At 53.7% G+C, this 8,674-nt stretch overlaps 1 pseudogene across 1 annotated transcript; it reads right to left on the bottom strand.

Annotated features, from left to right (window-relative positions):
• Positions 1 to 4,828: 4,828 nt before the first annotated feature.
• LOC308277384 (large ribosomal subunit protein uL15-like) lies at positions 4,829 to 5,255 on the bottom strand (annotated as a pseudogene). The gene has a single exon. The product of its transcript is annotated as a large ribosomal subunit protein uL15-like (transcript).
• Between the last annotated feature and the right edge of the window lie 3,419 nt (positions 5,256 to 8,674).

Here is an 8,674-nt window from a genome sequence, read left to right as displayed (position 1 = left end):
CAGCCCCAGGACGCCGGCGCACACCCCCTCTTACTGCGGAAGCTGCCTGGCTCCTCTGCCGAGGTCAGTGCTGAGACTGAGCCAAGCACGGCATGCCCAGAGCCTGCTCGCGGGCAGGGGAGCGGAGGGAGGCAGGGTGAGGTGCGTGGTAACGCCCCGCTCGCACCCCGGGTCGCTGTCAGCACGTGCCGCCTCCTTCAGCGCTATGACCATCTGGACAGCAGAGGAAACCAGGGCCCAGGACACTGACCTCCTGACATGACACAGCTAGAACCGGAGGACCCCAGGACCCTGGTGCCAGAGCCCACCTGACCCAGGGTGCTGGCGTGTCTGCGGGAGACACAGACTCACCCGTCACCGACCACCGCACCGCGGTTCCCCTGCGGCCCTTCCCGCTGACCTACAGCAACTCCCAGGCACACGAGGAACACACACGGAAGCGCACTAGCTCAGCACTAGGATGCGTAGCTCCCAGGCTGCCTTCCAGGGTTTTCTACCAGTACTCTCCCCATCAATGGATTCTTGGAAAACATCCCATTCCCATGCTCCGGTCTTTGTCCCGCACCACGCGTGCGCACCCTGACTGCTGGAGGCAGAGCTGTGCTGTCCCGTGTGCCAGCACCAAGCACCGGTCCTTGTCTCCACCTGGCTCTGCCCGGTCTGGCCCCCAGGCACAAGCTGGAGCCGAGCCACACCCCCAGCCCTATTTTTTATTCCTTATTGTGAAACAGGGTCTCACTGAGTTGCAAAGGGCCTAAGTAGCGGAGGCTGGCCGCGAACCACGATCCTCCTGTCTCAGCCTTCCGAATGCGTGCGCCCCCACGCCCGGCTCTGGTCTCTCCCACTCAGGGAACCCCAGCAAGCCATGGGAGGGTGGATGGAAGGCTGCGGGGGGGCCACTCCAGGAAGGGCTGCCCCAGAGGGAGCACTGTGGCCAGTGCAGGCTGACCGTCCCTCCCCTCGCGGCCGAATGCCGTCTACATACGGCTCAGCTGGGGCACGGGACCAGAGCCCAAGTGTGTGGTTCCTCTTTTCACATGCACAGCCGCAAAAACCTTCACAAGGTATTTTAAATAATGGTGTGCACGAACCCAAGTTTCACGGTGTGAAATTTCCCACTTGGGCCATCATGCAGGTGCTCAAAAAGTTTTGGGTCTTGTAGCATTTTGGACCTGCTAGTTTTGGACTAGGGGTTGGGGGACCGGGTGAGTTACCTCCTGATGCCCAGAGCGGCGGTTTCAGGCAGCGCCTAACCCCGAGTCACTCTGATTTGCCAAGCAGTCTTTTGCCCCGAGTGGCTCCATCTTGAGAACAGAGCCGAGGTGGACTGACTCCACACCTTCCTGCTCAGGGGGATGCCACACCCATCCATCCACCAGCCACAGGCTGATAACCGACTCCTCTGTGCCACCTTAGGGCACGAACTAGGGAGCCTGGACACGCGGGCATCCTGGGTCATATCCAAAACACCAGATACAGGGCTCATGGCCCTCACCAGGCGAAACCTAGTGTGGCTTCTCCTGTCCGCAACCACACAGGTCCACGTCAAGTCCACGCCGCAGCTGCATGGCCAGGACCCCCTTGGCTGTGACCCTCGCCTTCACACTTGTGCCCCGGCCACAACGCAGCAGAACCAGTTCATTAAAGCCAGCCGGCCGGGCGTGGCGCAAGTCTGTCATACCAGCACCGAGACAGACAGGAAGAGCCAGGGTTCGCGGCCAGCCTCAGGAATCTAGCAAGACTCCTTCAAAATAAAAGGGTGAGGTGTAGCTCAGAGGTAGAAAGTCCTGGTCTCAATCTCTAGTATAAAGAAAAAGCAAAGCATGTATTCGGGAGGCTAAGACGGGAGGAACGTGGTTCGAGGCCAGCCTCAGCTACTTAGTGAGGACCTTCGCGGCTCAGCGAGACCCTGTTTCAAAATAAGGAATAAAAAAATTGGGCTGGGGGTGTAGCTCGGAGGCAGAATGCCCCTGGGTTCCATTCCCAGTAGAGCAAAAAAAAAAAAAAAAAGAAAGAAAAAAAAAAAGCGCAGCAGCTTGTGAACGTATTCATAAATACATAAATATAATTGTTTTTGCAGTACTACGGATGGGACCCAGGGGCATTCTACCTCCGAGCTATACCCCACCCCTATTTTTTTTTTATTCTTTATTTTGAAACAGGGTCTTGCTGAGTTGCAAAGGGCCTAAGTGGCTGAGGCAGGCTGCAAACTGCCATCTTCCCATCTCAGCCTCCCAAATGCTGGGATTACAAGCGTGTGCCACCACGCCCCGGTCATACATACAAAATTCTGACACAGTAGAAAGACACAATGTGTTTGGTGTAGTTAATGGCACAGCTCCATGCACAACCCAGACCACCCACTCTTGAGGCCATCCTAGACCAACTTAGCGTTTATATCTGGGCCACAGGCCTCTCTGAAACATAGGGATGGCACAAAACAAGGGCGTCTAACTCACAGGGAGGTTGTGAAAATAAAGTAATATAAGCTGGGTGCGGTGGGCACGCTTGTAATCCCTGCGCTTGGGAGGCTGAGACAGGAGGATGGCGCGGGTTCGAAGCCAGCCTCAGCTACTGAGTGAGGCTCTCAGCAACTTAGTGAGACCCTGTTTCCAAATAAAATATAAAATAGGTCTGGGAGTATAGCCCGGAGGTAGAAAGCCTCTGGGTTCCACCCTCAGTAACACACACACACCCCCCAAAGTAATATAGCAGCTGGGCAGAGTGGTGCACACCTGTAATCCCAGCATTTGAAAGGCCGAGACAGGAGGATCTCAGATTCACAGCCAGCCTCAGTAATTCAGACCCTTTTGCAAAATTAAAAAATAGGAGCTGGGTGTGGCGATGTACACTTGTAAGCCCAGTATTTGGGAGGCTGAGATAAGAAGACTGCAGGTTCAAGGCCAGCCAGCCTCGGGAAATTGGTGAGGCCCTCGGCAACTCAGTGAGACCCTGTTTCAAAAAAAAAAAAAAAAAATAGGGCTGGGGGTGTAGCTCGGAGGTCGAATGGCCCTGGGTTCCAGCCCCAGACCCCCCCCCCCAAAAAAAAAAAAAGTGCTGGTGTATCTCTAGGGTGGAATGCTCCTGGGTTCAATCCTCAGTGCCAAAATAAAACCTCAAACAAAATGAAAGAAATAGAGCCGGGGCTGGGGCTCAGAAGTCGGCTGTCCCTGAGTTCAATTCCAGGACCCCCCACCCCCCATACACACCAAGTAACCGGGTAAGTGTTGAGAACCGTGAGCCCGGCTCGGCGTCACCGAGCGCGGGTCCTGCTGCCTCTGCGAAGGGCACTGGCCAGGCAGACTCCCCGAGGCCGGGCGGTGTCCGGGCTGTGCGGCCGCGGCCCTCCGTCTGCCAAGGGGGTGCCGCGGAGCCCCGAGTCCCCCCGCAGGCCCGGGCGCCCCCGGCCGGCCGGCCCACCTGTCGGCCCGCGCGCGGCCGCCGCCTCGCCCGCCTGGAAGCGGTCCAGGCGCTGCAGCAGGTCGAGGCGCCGCAGGCTGGCCAGCAGCTCGCGCAGCAGCGCGGTGTTCCCGGCCTCCAGCTCCTTCTGCTCCAGCAGCAGCTCGAAGAGCTCGTGCGCGCGCTGCACGCGCTCCAGCCTGCGCTTGCCCACCAGGCTCTGGCACAGGAACTTGAGCTCCGTCAGCTCGCCGCTGGACAGGTCGGCCGACATGGAGTGCAGCAGCACCCGGAACGGGTCCATGGCGCCGGCGGCCGGCCCTGCCGCAGACCCCGGCCCGCCTCCGCCGCCGCGGGGCCCCCCGCGCCCCGGCCCCCGGCCGCGCCTCAAGCCCCGGGCCCGAAGCCGGAAGTAACTGTAGACCTCCTCAGTTATCGCGAGAAGTCTGGAGTCTGCGCATGCGCGCTCCGCGCGGCGGAGCCATTTCCGCCCGGGCACCGCGAGGGGCGCGGCCTCTGCGCATGCGCCTTGCGGTTCCGGTGCAAAGCCAGGGGTCGCCCCGCTACGTGTGCTACCAAGAGGCAGCCTGAGGTCGGCCGTCGCTAGATGACGTTATATCATTTATGTTAGTAAGGAATATTATACATCAACATCTACAAAGACGCTGTAATAATCTTAGGGGTGTTGTATGTGAGGCTGTTCGCAAGACATACTACTCAGAGGTTTATTATGGTTCTAAGGTGTAATCTAAGTACTATTTGATTTTTTTTGTGTGTGTGTGTGTGTGGTACTAGGGGTGGAACCCAGGGGCTTTCTACCTCCGGGTTACACTCCCAGACCTATTTTATATTTTATTTGGAAACAGGGTCTCACTAAGTTGGTGAAAGCCTCACTCAGTAGCTGAGGCTGGCTTCGAACCTGTACAATCCTCCTGTCTCAGCCTCCCAAGTGCGGGGATTACAAGTGTGCGCCACCACGCCCGGCTAATATTTGATTTTTAAGGTTACAGTCACACAGGAAAAAACATTTACTGCGTACCTACTGTAGGTGCTGAGGACAAATTAGTTTACACAAGTGTATGCACTGACATAGAAATAAAATTGTGTATGCTGTTTCATTGTATGTTTCATTGTACAGTAGGGTACTTTTTTGTGTGTGGTACTTGGGGTGGAACCCAGGGGCTTTCTACCTCTGGGCTACACTCCCAGACCTATTTTATACTTTATTTGGGAACAGGGTCTCATTAAGTTGCTGAGAGCCTCGCTAAGTAGCTGAGGCTGGCTTCAAACCTGTGCGATCCTCCTGTCTCAGCCTCCCAAGCCTGGGGATTACAAGCATGCGCCACCATGCCCGGCAGTAGGGCGACTATTTTGTTGTTGTTGTTGTTAGAATTTGTTACCATTTATTGAACTTCTGGAACTGTGGCTTTCAAGCCACCAGGACACAGGCACCCCCAACACCTTTAATCTTCTCCTCAGCTCTTCTGCTGAAAAATTTGGCCTTGACGATGAAGGCAGCTTTGGGAACTTTGCTTTTCCCAAGACTCTGTAGTAACCTGATCGCTGTACATCAGTGATAGGAGCAGCTCCGGTCCCGTTCTTGGCAGCAGTAACTCGCGTCTGCTCACTGACCAGCGTCCACAATTTACCAAGGTGGACAGTTGGGCAAAAGCTCTGGTTCCTCTTTAAGTGCTAACGCCCCAAACCAGCTTCTCCAAAGTAACCTGGGTGATATTTGTCACAGTTCATTCTGTGGCGATGCAGGCCCCAGCATGACCCCGGTGCTTGCCCATGCGGCCGTGGCCACGGCTCACGTGGCCCCAAAGTTTCCGTGTCTTCCTCAGTCTGGCCGGCATGTCAGCGGCCGAGACGAAAGAGAGAGGAGGGCGACTATTTAACAATAATATATATTTTAAAATCGCTTGTCCAGGCATGGTGGCGCATGCTTGTAATCCCAGTACTTGGGAGGCTGACACAGGAAGATCACAGGTTTGTGGGCAGCCTCAGCTACTTAGGCCTCCACAATTTACTGAGACCCTGTTTCAGAATAAAGAATAAAAATTAGGGCTGGGGTGTAGCTTGGAGGTAGAATGCCTCTGGGTTCCAGCCCCAGTACTAGAAAAAAAAAATCACTTAAAGAGAAGACTTTATTTACTTATTCTTTACTGAGGATTGAACCCAGGGAGGGTTATTTTAGCTCTGAGATATACCCCTAGTCCTTTTAATTTTTTTATTTTAACTTTTTATTATTTTTATTTCTATCTCCAAGCTATGTTCCCAGCCCTATTTTATTTTTTATTTTGAAACAGGGTCATGCTAAGTTTTCACACACTGACCTTGAACCTGCAATCTTGGGATTTACAGGCATGGGCCACGAGGCCCAGCTACTAGGTGGCGTGTAATAAAGACTAAAAAAAAATTTTTTTTTTTTTTTTTTTTTACTGTGTACACACCTGTAATCCTAGTACTTGGGAGGCTAAGACAGGAGGATCGCAGGTTGAAGGACGGCCTCAGCAAGTAATGAGACTCTCATCAACCTCACAAAACCCTGTTTCAAAATAAAAATAAAGCCAAGCATGGTGGTACACAGCTGTAATCTCAGTATTGGGAGGCTGAGACAGGAGGATCACGCGTTTGAAGACAGCCTCAGCAAGTAGTGAGACTCTCATCAACCTAGCGAGATCCTGTTTCAAAATAAAAATAAAAGGGCTGGGGGTGCAGCTCTGAGGTAGAGTGCCCCTGGGTTCTATCAGAGTACCAACAAAACAAGAAAACAAGAAAAATAAAACCGCTGCACCACTGGCGGCACTTCCGGCTCCTCTGGTGCGTTGACCTGTTTGTCCCCCACCAACACCGCCCTTTCTGGATCTGTCTGGAGAGGCCAGGGGACCCCACATTCAGAGCCTCGGGTGTTGAAAGCAGAGGGTGAAAGGTCACAGGACTCCTGGCTGGCGGGTGGCCTGGTCCTGCTCTTACCGGTCCCTGGGAAGGCTGCCAGGGGGAAGTGGGTCCAGGGTTGTCAGCAATTTTGATGTCTTTCCAGAGGAGCCATAGATACGTAGACGTGGACAGGAAGATGCCTGTGTTTCCAGTGAATGTTAAATATTCATCAGTGCAAGGGCACGGTGCCTGCCTGGGGGTGGGGTGGGTTCTGGGGCCCAGGCTCAGAGATGGCTCCTTACCTACTAAAAGAGGTAACTGTGGAGGCCGGGTGCGGGGCGCACGCTTAGAATCCCAGCATTTGGGAGGCTGAGACGGGAGGATCGCGGTTCAAGGACAGCCTCAGCTACTTAAGCCCTTTGCAACTCAGTGAGACCCTGTTTCTAAAATAAAAAGACTAAGCCAGGCGTGGTGGTGCACGCTTGTAATTCCCGGCTTGGGAGGCGGAGACAGGAGGATCGCGCAGGTTCGAAGCCAGCCGCACTGGTTTAAGAGACCCTGTTTCCAAATAAAAAGTATAAAATAGGTCTGGGAGTGTAGCCCGGAGGTAGAAGGGCTTCCGGGAACCTCAGTACCACCAATAAATAAATAAATAAACAAACAAACAAACTAACTAAAAAAGAAAGCTGGGGGTGTAGCTCCGAGATACAATTCCCCTGGGTTCCATCCCCAGTACTGAAAAAAAAAAAAAAAAGTAACTGTGGGGCCTGTCTGACCGTGAGGCCTTGCTGGAGGAGGTCGAGAACAAAGGACTTCAGGAAAGGCGAGGAAATGCCAAACAAAGCCTGTTCTGACCTATGGAGCCCGGTGTCCCTTTTATTCCTATATTTTCTCTTTCTTTCTTTCTTTCTTTTCTTTTTCTTTTTCTTTTTTTTTTCTTTTTCTTTTTTTTTTTTTTTTTGCAGTACTGGGGATGAAACCCAGGGGCATTCTACCTCTGAGCTACACACCCAGATCCATTTTATTTATTTGGAAACAGGGTCTCATTAGGTTGCCAAGAGCCTCGCTAAGTGGCTGAGGCTGGCTTTGAACCTGCGATCCTCCTGTCTCAGCCTCCCAAGTACTGAGATTACAAGCGTGTGTCACCAGGCCCGGCTCTCTCCCTCCATTTGCTAACAGTAACTAGGAGCAGATGGAGTCTTGAGGGTTTATTCAAGACTGAGCAGCTGGTTTATTCTGAGTTTTCCTCTGTTTTAATCTGACCACCTCAGATTAGGTGAGAGGGGGTGGGCCAGAGATGGGCTAAGCTGGGAAGATTCCACCTCTAAGCAGCCCCGAGTGTGGTCAGACTTCTTCTTCTTCTTCTTCTTCTTCTTTTTTGCAGGTCTGTGGATGGAACCCGGGGCCATTTGACCTCTGAGATACACCCCCAGTCCTATTTTTTTATTCTTTATTTTGAAACAGGGTCTCATTAAGTTATGAAGGACCTCACTAAGTAGCTGAGGCTGGCCACGAACCACGATCCTCTGGTCTCAGCCTCCCGAATGCTGGGATTACAAGTGTGCGCCATCATGCCTGGCTTAATATATATATATATGTTATTTGAAACAGGGTCTCACAAGTTGCTGGGGGCCTTGCTAAGTCAGTTGCTGAGGCTCAAATCTGCCATTCTCCTGCCTCAGCTTCCCAAGTACTGGGATTGCAGGTATGCGCCATCACACCGACTATGGCTCTTCTTTGGCAGGAGACGTTCGTGAGGGGTGGGTAGGAGGAGGTATATGAGGGTGATGTCATTCTAGTAGTCACGAGATGACTCAGGGCCCATTGGTCCAGTCCTGGGAACCAGCTGGCCTTCAACACCATCAGAGGCCGGGGCGAGTCCTTCCCCGCACGCAGTTCCCCTGGCAGCCGGCAGAGGGCAGCAGCCACCAGTAGGGCTTGCTGGGAGTCAGGGTAGGCTCGCAGAGGGTCAAGCCATCTGGAGAGGAGGATGCTCCGAAGATGCGGTGTCCTGCTCGGACATCCTGGCTACAAACGCCTGGGCTTTCGGGGGGAAGTTGTGGTCTCTTTCTCTCTCTCCTCTCTACTCTCTACTCTCTCCTCTCCCTCTCTCTCTCTCTCTCTCCTCTCTCTCTCTCCTCTCTCTCTCCTCTCTCCTCTCCCTCTCTCTCTCCCTCTCTCTCTCTCTCTCCCTCTCTCTCTCCTCTCCTCTCTCTCCTCTCTCCTCTCCTCTCTCTCTCTCTCCTCTCCCTCTCTCTCTCTCTCCTCTCCCTCTCTCTCTCTCCCTCTCTCTCCTCTCTCTCTCCTCTCTCTCTCCTCTCCCTCTCCCTCTCCCTCTCCCTCTCCCTCTCCCTCTCCCTCTCCCTCTCTCTGTACTGGAGATGGAGCCCAGGGG

This window comes from Muscardinus avellanarius (genome assembly GCF_963383645.1).
Source record: "Muscardinus avellanarius genome assembly, chromosome: 1".
Classification (NCBI taxonomy): Eukaryota; Metazoa; Chordata; class Mammalia; order Rodentia; family Gliridae; genus Muscardinus; species Muscardinus avellanarius.
The sequence above is the reverse complement of the archived record's forward strand: the minus strand, read 5'-3'. Positions and strand labels throughout refer to the sequence as shown.